The following is an 11,119-nucleotide window of genomic DNA, read 5'->3' on the forward strand; positions in this document are numbered from 1 at the left end:
TAAAATCATGCTAGCAACATGCTAATCATGTTAGAAACATGCTAGCAACATTCTAGTAACAAAATCATGTTATCAACATGCTAGTTATATACTAATCATGCTAGAATCATGCTACAACATGCTAGTCACGCTGTAAACATGCTAACGACATGCTAGTAACTTGTTAATCATGCTAATGACATGCTAGTAAACTGTGTATCATGCTAACAACATGCTAGTAACTTACTAATCATGGTAGCAACTTGCTAGTAATATGTTAATCATGCTAGAAACGGGCTAACAACCTGCTAGTAACATGGTAATCGTGCTGCAAACATGCTAGTAACTTGCTATCTATATATCTATCTATTAAACTTTAAGCTTTTAAAACTACTTTTAACTTCAGACTATTTCAGACAGAAAAACGTCAAACTCAATTAAAACTTTTTTTTTTTTTTTTTAAATTGTAACTTTCTGGTCTGGCTTTCTCAAGCCAACCTAATGTTTGTCTTGACAAACTTTTTTATCTAGTTGAATATTTAATATTTTAACCATATTCATACTTAATTGAATTAATTTTATTGTTTTCACAATGAACAAATTTATGCTGATTCTAAGCTATTTAAATAAATGCATTTTGAAAATGTAATTAAAATAAAAACAAATATATGCAAATAGTTAATAATAAATTCCATATTATTATTTTTTTTTTTTTAAATCTGACTTGTTTCATTAATGTATGACTGACAAATATGCATTATATTAAGTAGGCAAGTTATATTAACTCTTGCTAAAACCAAATTAATTTTATCATTATAATCCAATTTTTCATACACTTCAAATACATTCACATTAAATTTACGCCCAAATACTTTTGAAATGCATTGATATCTCTCACATTTGATTGAGACTTTGGTATCTTGACCAATCTGAGCTGAGTTTGAGACATTTGAGACATTATTTCTGCATAATCATCATTTTTCCTCTCTCTGAGCTAATGTTTCTTTGATGTGATATTCAACTCCCAGCATACTTTAGTGTCTATCTCACACGTTTTCTGCGCGCTAGCCGCTTTCTTGTCTGCAAACGCACATGCTGTCACACAATGGAATTAATAATGTCTGCATAGCAAAACGCGTTCTGCTGCTACGCCAAATTATTCTTGCCAACTAACTGCTATCTGCTGGTGTCTGGCGGCGATCCACGCGGCTTTGATCACCTTCACACTTCTGAATGGGGCCGGCGATGCCACTAAACTGATGTCTTTGTAAAGAAAACAAAAGATCCATCCGTGACGCTTTCATTCTGTGGCTGTGAACCTACTTTTTCCAGCTTTGTGATTCTCTGTCTTTTGTTTCCATTCTGCCGTATCGAGGCTTTTGATGTTTTCTCTGGCCTGCGGCATCGCAAAAGTACTGAAAATGATGACTTTTATTCACACTCTCTGTCTGTTAACACATGCACAGGAGAACACACAGCGTCCCGAGGATCGCAGGAACGTGGCACGTTTGAGTCGAGACAATCACACACGTGCCGCAGGGAGTGAAGCTGTGAGATCTGGGATTCAGAGCGACTGATAGACAGTCACACATCGCCGTTTAAAGAGAAAGAGATGTATATTGAAGTTGTGCGCTTCTGAGAGTCATTTCAAATCAATCTTTACTTTTATGATGACCACTGACCAAACTTTATGCATGACTAATGGACTAAAATACACTTTAGTTTATACACCAAACTAAAGCATGCTGGGAGTCAATCAGAGTGATGTTTGCAAAGAGCAAAATGATGATTATGCATGTAGAAATTATGTAGAAATAATAAAGCTTTAATTTGTTGGCATGCATTATTCTTTTACCTGGAGATGGATAAAAATTACTTATTTGTCTTAATTTTCTCACTTGACTAAAATATGTGACCCTAGACCACAAAACCAGTCTTAAGTAGCATTGGTATATTTGTAGCGATAGACAAAAATACATTGGTCAAATGATTGATTTTTCAATAAATACTATTTTCCATTAAGATATTTTGTAAATTTCCTACCATAAATATATGAAAACTTAGTTTTTGATTAGTAATATGCATGGCTAAGAACTTCATTTGGATAACATTAAAGGTGATGTTCTCGATATTTTGATTTTTTTGCACCCTCAGATTCCAGATTTCTAAATATTTGTATATCTTGGCCAAACATTGTCATATACTAACATATTTATTCAGCTTTTAGATGATTTATACATTTTGAAAAATTTAAACTTATGACTGGGTTTGTGGTCCAGGGTCACAAATGATTTCTCAAATTTCTGCAAATAAAACAGATTACTGGAGTATGTTTTATAATAAAATTCATGAAAATGTCCCGAACAGAACACCCTAGCAATTGCAACAACTTAGCAACCATCAAAAAACACACTAGCAAGCCTATGGCAACACCTTATCAACCACCCAGAAAACTCTAGTAACTGCCTAACATTGTCCTAGCAAACATCCACAACACCTTGGCAACACACTATAAACTCCACCAGAATACTCTCACAACCACATAGCAAAACCCAAGCAACCACTAAAAAACACTCTAGTATACTGTATGCCTAGCAACATCCAAGAAACCAAACCAGAACACCCTAGCAATTGCACAGCAATGCCATAGCATCCACCCAGAATACCCTGGAAACCCTGGCAACACTTGAACAACCACTGAAAAACAAACTAGGATTTAGCAAACACATAGAAACCAAACAGAACACCCTAACAATGGCACAGCAATGCCATAACCAGCCAAAATACCCCACTGCACACCAACACCCTAGCAGACACCCACAACACCCTAGAAACTGTATAGCAACACCATAATAGCCACCCAGAAAACCCTAGCATTATGCTAACAACCAGCCAAAAGACCCTAGAAACCACAATCCAAACCCAGCAACCATTAAAAACACAATACCAACATCCTAGAAACCAACCAGAAAACTCTAGCAATTGCAAAAGCCTAGCAACCATTGAAAAATGCACTACTGCCTAGCAACACCCTATCTACCACCTAGGAAACTCTAGTAACTACTTAATATTGTCCTAGCAACACCCTTGAAACCAAACAGAACATCCTAGCAATTGCATCTCAATGCTATAACATCCAGCCAGAGTACCCCGGAAACCCTGGCAACACACAAACAACCACTTAAAACCCACAAGGGTCTAGCAAGCACCAGCTAGAATGCTCTAGAAACCACAATCCAAGACCCTAACAATCATCAAAAAACCCAGTAGCAACACCCTAGCAAGTGCTTAGCAACATCCTACAAACCACCCAGAAAATCTAAGCAACTACACAACAACACCCTAACTGACCAGAACACTCTAGTAATTGCAGCAGCCTAACAACCACTGAAAAACACACTAGCAACTACCCAGAAAACTCTAGTAACTGCTCAACATTGTCCTAACACCCACAACACCCTAGTAACACCCTAGAAACTCTTGCAACTACAATGCAAAACCCAAGCAATCATTAAAAAAGACTCTAGAATCTACACCCTAGAAATTAAAAAGAATGACCTAGCAATTGCACAGCAATGCCATGACAACCAACCACCCTAGCAATAACTGAAAAACACACCAGCAACCATCCATAACACCCTAGAAACTGAGCAGCAACACCCTTACATTCACCCAGAAAACCCTGGCAACATCCTAACAACCACCCAGTATACCCTAGACACCACAATCCAACACCCTAGCAACCACCGAAAAACACAGTAGCAACACCCTACGAACCACCCAGAACACCCTAGCAACTACACAACAACACCCTAGCCCCCAAAATACCCTAGCAACCATTGCAACACAATCCAAAACCCATTAACCATTAAAAACACACTACCAACACCCTAGAAAATAACCAAAGCAGCCTAGTAATTGCAACAGCCTAGCAAAAACACATTAGCAACTGCATAGCAACACCCTAGCAACCACCCAAAAAACACCTTAGCAAAACCCTAGAAACTCCACCAGAATGCTCTAGCAACCACACTGCACAACCCAAGCAATAATTAAAAAACACTCTAGCATCTGTAACACTTAGTAACACCCTAGCAATTGCACAGCACTGCCATAACATCCAGCTAGAATACCCTGGAAACCATAGCAACACCCTAGCAACCACTGAAAGATACACTAGGATGTGCCTAGCAACACCTTAGCAAGTGCCTAGCTGTACCCTAGAAATCAACATGAACACCCTAGCAATTGCAGATCAAGGCCTTGACAACCAGCCATAATACCTTTCAAACCATGTTACAAAACCCTAGCAACCATCCAGAATATCATAACAGCCACATTTTTCTCTCTGAGACATGACCTTTAAACCTTTTAAAATAATTTTAAACTTTTAAAATTGCTTCAAGCTCCTAAATCTGATTAAAACTTATCAAACTACTTCAAGCATTCTGGCTAGGTCTAGACAAACCTTTTAGTTTCATACCAGTAGCAACCAATTCTGCATTCAAATCATGCGTGTGTGTTGTGTTTCACTACTGTTTATCTATGCTGTTTCCACAGCAGATCAGTCCAGTCCGGGTTCACGGAGGGTGCGGTCCGGTCCGAGCTCTGCACACATAACCAAACGACGGTACGCCTTAGCTCTGTATGGAGGGCATGTAGCTTCGTATTGTGCTGCTTTGAATTATTCAAATGTTGTTGTTGAGCAGCTGCTGGCAGAGATGAACTCACACAGCCTACTAATTTGCCTGTGTTTAGCAGCTCGTCGGAAAGCGTCTGAATGTGGGAAAGTCTCTGAGATGAGCTCCGCCCATTCGTACAATGAGCAATTAGCGAAGAGGACTCTTGGCGTGATGGATAAGACGCTCTTCAGATGGCAGTTGTTCAAAGAAAACAGACAGCAGTGCACAGCTGTCCAACTGGAAATCATCAACACCATTTACATGGATATCAACACTATCATTTGGAGACACAGCAGAGCAACTTGGAAAGAGTGTGAGGTAGAAAAAGTACAGGGCAGTGTCAGTGACAGGTCTGAGAGCGCCGCTTCTCAAAGTGTTTATTAGATGATAAACGGCTAATTCATGAACTGCCAACAACTAACAAGCTCTCGCTGACTCACTACAGAAATACAGATAAAACCGCAAACACTGTGTACTACCAACGTACAGCGATGGCATTTCACAGGCAACCACATTGCAATACCCTAGCAGTCACTAAAAACTCCAGCAACTGCATAGCAGCACCTTAGCAACCACCCAAGCAAGTGCACAGCAACACCATAGCAAATACCTAGCAACCACCGACAAAAAACAGCTTTCTAGCAACACAATAGCAACTGTATAGCAAACACCCTAGCAACCACTGACAAAAAAACAGCTTTCTAGCATCACAATAGCAACTGTATAGCAAACACCCTAGCAACCACTGGACAAAAAAACACACTAGAAACTAACTACAACACCCTAGCAACCATCCAGAACACACTAGCAACTGCTTAGCAACCACCAAAAAATACACTCTAGGAACACATGTTGAGAAGCGGCGCTCTCAGACCTGTCACTGCCCTGTACTTTTTCTACCTCACACTCTTTCCAAGTTGCTCTGCTGTGTCTCCAAATGATAGTGTTAATATCCATGTAAATGGTGTTGATGATTTCCAGTTGGACAGCTGTCTCTGTTTTTTTTTAACTGCCTTGTAACCACATAGAAACACTACAAAAAACAGCAGCAACTGCATAGCAGCACCTTAGCAACCACCCACAACACCCTAGCAACACAATAGCAAGTACCTAGCAAAAACACTGACAAAAAAACTACGTAGCAACACACTAGCAAATGTGCAAGCAAACATCCTAGCAACCATCCAGAACTCCCTCAAAACCACATACAAAAAACACTAGCAACTGCCTAGCAACACACTACAAACCAACTACAACACCCTTTGAACTGCATAGGAACACCTTAGCAACAACTACCAAGCAAACACATAGCAAAGCCTTAGTAACACTGGCAAAAAAAACAACAACTGCCAAGCAACACACTAACAACTGTATAACAAACACCCTTGCAACTATCCAGAACACCCTCACAACCACTGACAAAAATCAATAGCAAATGCCTAGCAACACACTAGAAACAAACAACACCCTTTGAACTGCATAGCAACACCCTAGTAACCACTGACAAAAAAACTGCCTAGCAACACACTAACAACTGTATAGAAAACACCTAGCAACCACCTAGAACACCCTCACAACCAATGACAAAAAAAAAACACTAGCAATTAGCAACTAGAACACCCTATAAACGGCATAGCAACACCAAAATAACCCAGAACGCTCTAGCAACTGCTTACTAACAACAGAGGAAAAAACACTCCAACAACACACTAACACACTTAGCAACTGGCTAGCAACAACATAGCAACCACCCCAAAAAATGCTGTTATGGATTTTTAAAAAATCATTTTATAGAAATTATGCTCACAAAAAACAATTATTTACAACTGCACAAGACATAATTAGTCTAGGGCTTAAAAGTACCAAACTAATAAACTATTATTAACATAATAATAAAAAAAAAATCTAATATGTCTAATAACAGAAATGCACTTATTTGTTTGGAACATAATTTCTGAAATCAAAATAATTGGAAGTATATTATTATATTGTATTATATTATATAAATATGTTTCTTTTAAAATAAAAATATGATATTATAAATAATAATAGTAAGATTAATTTAATGTAATAATAATAAAATAATTTAAATAATTTAAAATGTTAATTTATATACGTATTAATATATGTAATGTATGTTATATATAAAATATTAAAAATATTTCTATAATATATCTTATATAATACAGAGGTTTAGGAAATCTTGCTGGGCCTTTCAAAAAGTTTGAAAACCACGGTATGATAGAAATGTCCCTGAAATATCCAGGTTTTACATGAACTTGAGAATCCTACTTGTATTTGAGTAGTTCATACACAAAACCAAGGCATTATCATGATCATTCTGGTATTTCTGTGTTACTGTCACGCTCAGATCCCACAGATGAAGGGAAGTAGATGTGCAGAGCTCTCTTATGGAAACTAGGTTATGATCCACCTGCTCAGAACATGTGTGGGTCATGAACTCTCTCTGACACTGATGTGTGAATGCACTTGGAAATGCAACTGAATAATTTGTGAGCTGACGTCTGAAGTAGGACACACTCTTGCAGGGTCCTTCACCCGATCTCGCCCCAGCTGGAGACGACACGCTCCGATCGGGACGTCACGTCACATATACGCTCTGTTCCAAACCCAGTGAGTTGCCTTGCTGTTACACAGGCTGTATTCAAACTGAAATAGAACCTCATAAGTGACTGATTTGAAGCGCCCTACATAGACAGCAGCTCTGGCAGCACAAAAACAGCAGTCTTCAAGTCAAACACACAGGAGACTTGAATCATAATTGATTCCAAGAGAGTTTGACATTAAAGTTTGTTGCTGAGCTAATGATGTGATGCTCAAAGACATATAAAAAATGTATAAAATAAATGTAAAATTAAAAAACATTTTTTATTACAATATGTATTAATAATCAGTATATATTTTGACTTGTAAAAATAAGAAGTAAACATCATGAATTGAAGCTGTGTGGACTTCAGGCCTTAGAAAAGATTTGTTCTGCTATAAAAAAATCATTCTACTCATTGTTTTAGACTTGTTTTCTTCCTCTTTCCCCTTATTTGACTCTTGGCGGATGCTGAAACATCACAAAGCTGCAATCCTATATCAGCCGATAAGGTAGAAAGCGTAGAAGACCCAAGGGTCTTGCTGTAATTGGGAATGGATATGGCATGTGTACAGACAGACAAATCAATATACGTAGGAGGATAGCGCTCTAATCAGATAACAAAAATCACCCAAAAACGCCACGCTCTGTTTTCTTCTCGTCCTAATAGAAGGTTAAAGGGGAAAATAAGCCTTTGCCACAAACAGAAATAAGCACTTCACACTCAGGAGACGTTCCATTATTCCATTATCAGTGTTTGCACTCTCATGTGAAACCATTTCGCCAAGGCTGCTGATGTGTTAGTCATTCATCTAGCCGAGCTATCAGTGCGTGTAAGACAAGAACATCCACAAGAGCTGATAGCAGTTACATCAGTGTTCCTCCATCCTGACGGACCAGACACTCGACTGATGCTAGTTTATTTAGTCAGCATCAGCAGATTCTTGAACCTCATAGGAAAGTTGCAAAGAAAACCCTAGCATAGAAACTGCCTAGTAATAGACCAGACACAACCACCACACTCAAGTACTGCTAGTTTTAATTAACATCATTAGACACATGAACCTCATAGGAATGTTGCATAGAAACACCCTAGCAGGCACACAGGACACCCTAGCATAGCAACCACCCAGGAACATACTATCAACTACCCAGAGCACCATAACAACACCCTAGTGTAGCAACTGCCTAGGAACACCTTAGCAACACTCTAGCAAAGCAGCCACCTAGGAAAACACCCTAGCATAGCTACTACCCAACAGGCTGGTGCAAAATTCAGAATTGAATTGAGAATGACTCCTAAATTCCAATTCAATTCTTGAATTTGAATTGAATTTGAATTGATGTCAAAAACAGGATCTAGAATTTCAATTCGAATTTGAATTAAAGGAAAGAGAATTGCAATTCAATACAAATTCAAAGAAATTCATATACATAAGTGAAGTGTTTAACAATGAAGCTTTACAATATATGTCAAATATGATTTCATTACGTATTCTATAAATTATATTAGTTTGAATTACTTGTACAGATTACACTGTGTTATTTGATTACTTTGAAATGAAAATAACATTTTGAACAAAACTAATCAAACATTGAGGGAGTCATTTATTTCAAGAATTTGATCATTATCTACATGTTGGAACAAAATGTATGCAGGGTTGAGGAGTGACTAGTTATTTGTAATGAAATTATGCTATTAAATTACAAAATTAATGTAATTGTATGTGAGATTCAACACATTCTTTCTGTTGTATGACTGTGTGGAATGTCTTTGAATTGCCATCAATTTAATTCCACTTCCTGTCATTCCTACTCCAAATCAAATTCAACTTCCTGTGGGGCGGAGTCAATTTAATTCAAATTCCAACTCATGAATTGAATGGCGGCCAATTCTGAAATTCTGAATTGTGCACAAGCCTGCTACCCAAGGAACAATTTAGCAACACCCTAGCATAGCACCCACTTAGGAACACTCTAGTAACAACCCAGAACCCTCTAGCAACATGCTAGTATAGCAACTGCATAGGAACACCTTAGCAACAATGTAACATAGCAACTACCTAGGAACACCCTATCAACCACCCAGAACACCTTAGCAACAACGTAGCATAGCAACCATCTAGTAACTTCCTATCTACCACTCAGAACACCCTAGCAACACCCTAGTATAGCAACTGCCTAGGAACACCCTAGTACAACAATCACCTAGAAACACTCTAGTATACCAACTGCCTAGGAACACCCTAGTACAACAACCGCCTAGAAACACCCTAGTACAACAACCGCCTAGAAACACCCTAGTATAGCAATTGCCTAGAAACACTCTAGTAACCACGCAGAACCCTCTAGCAACACGCTAGTATAGCAACTGCAGAGGAACACCTTAGCAACAACGTAACATAGCAACTACCTAGGAACACCGTTAACCACCCAGAACACCTTAGTAACACCCTAGCATAGCAACCATCTAGTAACTCCCTATCAACCACTCAGAACACCCTAGTATAGCAACTGCCTAGCAGGCTTGTGCACAAATTAGAATTTCAGAATTGGCCGCCATTCAATTCATGAGTTGGAATTTGAATTGAATTGACTCCGCCCCACAGGAAGTTGAATTTGATTTGGAGTTGGAATGACAGGAAGTGGAATTAAATTCATGGCAATTCAAAGACATTCCACACAGTCATACAACAGAAAGAATGTGTTGAATCTCACATACAGTTACATTATTTTTTTAATTTAATAGCATAATTTCATTACACATAACTAGTCACTCCTCAACCCTGCATACATTTTGTTCCAACATATAGATAATGACCAAATTCTTGAAATAAATTACTCCCTCAATGTTTAATTAGTTTTGTTCAAAATGTTATTTTCATTTCAAAGTAATCAAATAACACAGTGTAATCTGTACAAGTAGTTCAAACTAATATAATTTATAGAATATGTAATGAAATCATATCTGACATATATTGTAAAGCTTCATTGTTAAACACTTCACTTATGCATATGAATTTCTTTGAATTTGTATTGAATTGCAATTCTGCTTCCTTTAATTCAAATTCGAATTGTAATTCTAGATCCTGTTTTTGACATCAATTCAAATACAATTCAAATTCAAGAATTGAATTGGAATTTAGGAGTCATTCTCAATTCAATTCTGAATTGTGCACAATCCTGCTGCCTAGAAACACCCTAGTACAACAACCGCCTACACACCCTAGTACAGGTCCTTCTCAAAAAATTTGCATATTGTGATAAAGTTCATTATTTTCTGTAATGTACTGATAAACATTAGACTTTCATATATTTTAGATTCATTACACACAACTGAAGTAGTTCAAGCCTTTTATTGTTTTAATATTGATGATTTTGGCATACAGCTCATGAAAACCCACAATTCCTATCTCAAAAAATTAGCATATCATGAAAAGGTTCTCTAAACGAGCTATTAACCTAATCATCTGAATCAACTAATTAACTCTAAACACCTGCAAAAGATTCCTGAGGCTTTCAAAAACTCCCAGCCTGGTTCATTACTCAAAACCGCAATCATGGGTAAGACTGCCGACCTGACTGCTGTCCAGAAGGCCATCATTGACACCCTCAAGCAAGAGAGTAAGACACAGAAAGAAATTTCTGAACGAATAGGCTGTTCCCAGAGTGCTGTATCAAGGCACCTCAGTGGGAAGTCTGTGGGAAGGAAACAGTGTGTCAGAAAACGCTGCACAACGAGAAGAGGTGACCGGACCCTGAGGAAGATTGTGGAGAAGGACCGATTCCAGACCTTGGGGGACCTGCAGAAGCAGTGGACTGAGTCTGGAGTAGAAACATCCAGAGCCACCGT

This window comes from Garra rufa, chromosome 2, assembly GCF_049309525.1.
Source record: "Garra rufa chromosome 2, GarRuf1.0, whole genome shotgun sequence".
NCBI lineage: Eukaryota > Metazoa > Chordata > Actinopteri > Cypriniformes > Cyprinidae > Garra > Garra rufa.